Source organism: Mustela nivalis, assembly GCF_964662115.1.
Source record: "Mustela nivalis genome assembly, chromosome: 5".
NCBI classification, from domain to species: Eukaryota; Metazoa; Chordata; class Mammalia; order Carnivora; family Mustelidae; genus Mustela; species Mustela nivalis.
This window is the reverse complement of record NC_139024.1, coordinates 117,763,502-117,769,501: the sequence shown is the minus strand read 5'-3', so window position 1 is coordinate 117,769,501 and position 6,000 is coordinate 117,763,502. Positions and strand designations below refer to the sequence as shown.

Here is a 6,000-nt window from a genome sequence, read left to right as displayed (position 1 = left end):
AATACATCCTGGGAAAGTAATCTTTAAAGTCTATAGATTTTAAAGACTTTAAAGTCTGTAACCTTGATTGCTTACTTAATAATTGGTAGTTCTGGGCGGGTGTCGGGGGTGGGTGGCAGTTGGTTGAGCATCTCAACTCCTAATTTTGGCTCAGGTCATAATCCCAGGGTCGTGAGATCGAGCCCTGCCTCCAGCTTTGTGCTCAGCTCAGAGTCAGCCTGAGAGTCTCTCGCCCCCTGCCCCTCTCCCAACTTGCATGCACTCCCTCTCTCTAAATAAATAAATAAGTACAATCTTTAAAATACGACAATAATCTGTAGTCCTGGTAGCACTATTTAAATAGATACGCTAGGTTTTTTGGAAGATGCAATTTTTCATGCTTAAGCCAGGAGAGGATCATTATTAGAAATCTGATCTACTCATTAGAGCATGGAGATACAAATGAATTAAAAACACTGGCTTTATTGGATTTTGTTTTCAAACAGAATTTGACAATCAAATGTTTAACTTTATCAGCAATAAAGAGCCAACTGTTTCAATGTCTGGTGGCTGAAGTTACTCTATTTGCCTTTCGCAGATCTCTGCAAGGACTGAGCCAAGCCGTCTGGGTCATAGGAAGTACATGGATCTTGCACTGGGGCCAGGTCCCAACCTGCAGCAACTAGAAGAGAGGAGGAATGGGCTCTTGGCCCTTCGAGCAACCAGGGAAGGTCTTCACCTTCTATAGGCAATAACAGCTGGTCGTGTCAAGATCACTTTCCAGTCCTCTTCCTGTTTGGCGGGATGAGAAGTCCCAGTGATTTCACTAAGGGGACAGAGGTGAGGAAAGGGGGTTGGAGGTCCCATTGCCATCACGAAGACACCTTTTCTCAGTCCAGTGTCAGAAGAGAGGCCACTAGATTCAGACTGGTGCTTATCTGAACATGAGGTTTCTGAGAATTTGAGGGGGTCCAGAGCCAAAGTCCCATTCTCTACTCTGCCTCTATTTCCAAAAGAAAGAAAGAAAGAAAGAAAGAAAGAAAGAAAGAAAGAAAGAAAGAAAGAAAGAAAGAAAGAAAGAAAGAAAGAAAATGCAGATTTTAAACAGAACACGTGAAAACTCTTAAGAGCTAGGGGTACCTGGTTGACTCAGTCAGTAGAGCATGTGACTCCTGATCTCGGGATTGTGAGTTTGAGCCCCATGTTAGGCACAGAGATTACTTTTTTTTTTTTTTTTAAGATTTTATTTATTTATTTGACAGAGAGAGAGAGAGAGATCACGAGTAGGCAGAGAGGCAGGCAGAGAGAGAGGGAGAAGCAGGCTCCCTGCTGAGCAGAGAGCCCGATGTGGGACTCAATCCCAGACCCTGAGATCATGACCTGAACCGAAGGCAGAGGCTCAGGTCTGAGCCACCCAGGTGCCTCCAGAGATTACTTTTAAAATAAAAATTAATTAATTAATAACATCCGGGGGGGGACCCTATAAGTGTTTCTAAACTCTACTCACTTTAGAAATCCTAAGTTCACTGGGAACCAAGGAGAGTGGGAAGAAATCCATCTTAAGCCTTACTTTGCAGTAACTCTGAACCACAGGTCGGACCTGAGGGAAAAGGCTTGGATAGTCATTAGTAATAGTGAAATGACCCAAAAATAAATAAATAAAATAAATTAAGCCAGGAGGAGAAAACTAACTAGAATGAACCTATATTCCTTTTTTTTTTTTTAGATTTTATTTATTCATTTGACATACAGAGATCACAAGTAGGCAGAGAGGCAGGCAGAGAGAGAGAGAGGAAAGCAGGCTCCCTGTTGAGCAGAGTGAGGGGATGTGGGGCTTGATCCCAGGACCCTGAGATCATGACCTGAGCCGAAGGCAGAGGCTTAACACACTGAGCCACCCAGGTGCCCCTGAACCTATATCCTTAACAAAAGAATTCACAAGTGCTAGAATTCCTACAGTAATGGGTACAAGTTGAAGGCAGAGCAGGACAGGGGTCCCAAAGGCCTTCCTGTGCTCATCCCGCTATGGTTCTTTGTCCAGCCCAGATACACAAGCTTCACCACTTTCCAAGTGGCTTATCACTTCAGTTTTACAGAATGAAAATCCTATTCGTGGGCAAGAAAAAGGATCAGCACGTTGAGGAATCAGGGAATGAGGGCAACTCTGCTGACGAGGGCCCTGATTTCATGACTCCAGGCAGGCTAACTGTCCTCCTCATTCCTGCCCCTTGGCCCCCACTCACTGGCTCTAGATATTCCATTTACTTCCCTCTTTCTTCTTTTCCCATGACCACCTGTATACTTCCCAGCTTCCCACTACCTTGCTGTCCGCTCTAACCTAAAAAAAGCTTTTCGGATAAAGGTTTTTCTGCTGCTCACCACAGAAATACAGAAAATGGGTAGAAAGCCTGGTCTGTGTTGCTGGTTTTCCTGATACCTTGCAAATCTCTTTTCTACACCCTTTCGTAATCAAGGGTGGATTTCAACTCCGGTTTGTACATACTTGCTCCAACACTTATACTGGGAGACTCTTTTTAACTATAAAATACAGGGGGCTGGCAAACTCCAGATGGGAATCTTCTACCTTAATGTCCCTCCAAATTTAATCTAATTAAATCATTCTGATAAAGGATTATAGTGGCAAAAGGAACCAAAGACTCATTTTCTATATTTGAGGGAAGCTGGAGAAACATGCTTTATAGGGCAAAATATACTCTGAGGCCTGGATGGAATGTGTCTGGAATGAAAAGACAGTGGCAGCAAGCAGCCACTCCAGAAAGCTACCAGTCAGTCCCAGGCCTGGGATCCTGCTGTGGAGAGTGCTTATGCAGAACTCTAGCTGTGAGAAAGGCAAGAATTGACAATGCTTAAAAAAACTGCCTGTTTAACGACTCTTATTCCTGGGGTTGTGAGTTGGAGCCCCACATTGGAGGTAGAGTTTATTTAGGAAGAAGAGAGAGGGAGGGAGAATTAATTATCTTGCCTCAGGGCCCGTCCGCAATTCAAGGCTGTCTGTCAAAATACTGGGGACTGGGACCTATACAGCTCCATTCAGAGCACTTGCACCGAAAGAGGGCTTGCCCTACTAGTAAGGAGCATTTCAAACCAAGAGACATGCAAATTCCAAGCCTTTCCTCTAGCATAAAAATAAACAATATAGGGGAATTTGTGGGTGGCCCAGTCGGTTAAGCATCCGACTCTGGATTCGCCTCAGGCTGTGATCTCATGGCTCAGGGGATGAAGCCCCCCTCCACGTGGGGCTCTTGGCTCAGCGGCCCCTTCCCCCACTTGTGTACTCTCTCTCAAATCTATCTTTAAAATAAGTAAATAGAAAAATAATATAAGGAAGAAATAAACATTGAAATAAAACCCCCAAACAGAAGGTTGATCTCTGTTATTAGGAAAGTCTGAAGCTCGGGAAGCTCTCCAGACCCGGAAGCGTTCCACAACACATGAGAAGGGAAATGCGGAGAAGACCCCCCAGTTAGTGAGAAGCTGCACTTAAGCCTTCCAGTCGGACCGTCTGAGGGTCACAGGAGAGTTCTTACTCAGTGCCATGGCGTTTCTGTAATTCTTTAATACCACGTTCGTGTAAAGAGCCTTCTCGGGCCAGTCCAGGAGACTGCACTCTTTGTTTCTGAAGCCCACGACCACATCGTCAAAGGGCACCCGCCCTGGCAACAAGAGGTTTTGAGCACTCTGACGCGGGGTCGTCGCAGCACCTGCTCCTCGAAGGAGAAGGAAGGCTGGGAACTTGAGGAGTGGGGGGTGGACGCGTCTGAGAAGAGTCGCTCTGGGGGGTGTGGGGGGTGGTACACCGAAGCTGGCACGGCCCTAACCACCCCGGGCACGAGGAGAGACACTGCTGGCGTCGACCTCCGCCGGGAAACCCGGGACACACACCCACTCCCCTCCGGCGCTGGCGGCACGGCTAGGTGAGGTAAACGGGAGAACACAGGGCAAAACGGGACTGCGGCCCTCAGCGGCTCACTTGCCACCGACCGCACAGGACCAGTGAAACTGCATGGCTGTGCAACTGCCAGGGGCCTCGGCCCCGCCCCCAGCCAACTTCCGCGTTCTCTCTAGGCTGCTCGGAGGACCTCGCGTCTCGGCGGGCCGCTCCATAGGGCGCCTGGATCGCGCGGCCGGTGGGTGCTTGGACCGGAAACAGGGCGTCCGGGGCGGTGGGTTAGGGCCTGGGCGATCCTGCTAGGCTGGCCCCGTACGCCTCGCGTTTTACGCCAATCATTAAAAAATACTCCCCCCCACCTTGTATTTCCCACTGGACAACTAAAGAGAGAGAGAGAAAAGCCAAACACACCCCAAATATACAGAAATAACTACTGTTAACATTTTACTTATTTTTTATTTTTTTGAAAAAAAATTTTTTTTAAGATTTTATTTATTTATCAGAGAGAGAGAGAGGGAGAGCGAGTGAGCACAGGCAGACAGAATGGCAGGCAGAGGCAGAGGGAGAAGCAGGGTTCCCACTAAGCAAGGAGCCCGATGCGGGACTCGATCCCAGGACGTTGGGATCATGACCCGAACCTAAGGCGGCTGCTTAACCAACTGAGCCACCCTCCCTGAAAAAAATTTTAACTTGAAGATTCCTTACAAGATTATTACAATAATCAATACAATGTGATATCACAATAAAGATAGACACACAAATGGAACTAAATAGACTCAAAGCATAGCAATAAGCACCTAACAAAATACTCCATTACCAGATTGATACAACAGATATATATAAATTAAAACCAGAATTAGGTACTATCACATACCTACTAACATGACTGAAATTTTAAAATAGTAATGATAATCAAGTAAGGTGAGAATATGGAGCATCTGGAAGCCTCATTTTTACTGATGAGAGTATAAAATGGTACAACCACTTTGGTTGTTTGTGGTTTTGTTTTGTTTTTACTGTTAACATTTTAGAGAATTCTACTCCAACAATTTTCTACATATAATTTGATATTTTTATGTTTTTGTCATCTCCAATTTTCCCCACTTGATTTTGTCATATAAGCGCACCCTCCCCCATACTGTGACACCCATTATAACACTCTGTTAACTGGATTATCATCATGTATTTATTCATCCTATATCAAGCCACCCAGTCTGAGCCCAGGAAATCAGCCATCCACTGAATAATGCCACTGAATTGGGTCTCAGCCTGTCCTTAAGGAAGTACTATGGAACTTGTCACTGTTTTCTCTCTGAGAAGTATGGTACCTTTTTTTTTTTTTTACACAGCTCCTCTCTATAATCACTCAAAAGAAAACATTTTTATGGTCTTGCTATCAAGGAGAGTTTAATAGAGCAACTAACTGGTTAGTTTTGGCCTTTGGACCCAGGGAGCTGGCTATTAGAAAGCTAACAAATTAAGGACTCAATCCCATTTACAATTGCACCCAAAACCATAAGTTGCCTAGGAATAAACCTAAACAAAGAGGCAAAGGATCTGTACTCAGAAAACTATAGAACACTCATGAAAGAAACTGAGGAAGACACAAATGGAAAAATGTTCTATGTTCATGGATTGGAAGAATATTGTAAAAATGTCTATGCCACCTAGAGCAATCTATACATTTAACGCAATTCTTATCAAAATATCATCAACTTTTTTCACAGAGCTAGAACAAATAATCCTAAAATTTGTATGGAACCAGAAAAGACTCCGAATAGCCAAAGGAATGTTAAAAATGAAAAACAAAACTGGTGGCATCACAATCCCAGACTTTGAGCTCTTTTAAAAGCTGTGATCATCAAGACAGTGTGGTATTGGCATAAAAACAGACTCGTAGATCAATGGAAAAGAATAGAAAGCCCAGAAATAGACCCTCAACTCTATGGCCAACTAATTTTTGACAAAGCAGGAAAGAATGTCCAATAGAAAAAAAAAAAACAGTCTCTTCAATAAATGGTGCTGGGAAAGTTGGACAGCCACATGCAGAAGAATGAGACTGGACCATTTCCTTACACCACACACAAAAATAGCCTCAAAATGGATGAAAG

At 44.5% G+C, this 6,000-nt stretch overlaps 1 long non-coding RNA gene across 1 annotated transcript; it reads right to left on the bottom strand.

Moving 5' to 3' along the window:
• Positions 1 to 442: 442 nt before the first annotated feature.
• LOC309865736 lies at positions 443 to 4,014 on the bottom strand. Its single transcript, XR_014312252.1, has 2 exons — positions 3,528 to 4,014; positions 443 to 661 (listed from the first exon to the last, which is right to left on the bottom strand). It is a non-coding gene; the product is annotated as an uncharacterized lncRNA (long non-coding RNA).
• Positions 4,015 to 6,000: the final 1,986 nt, after the last annotated feature.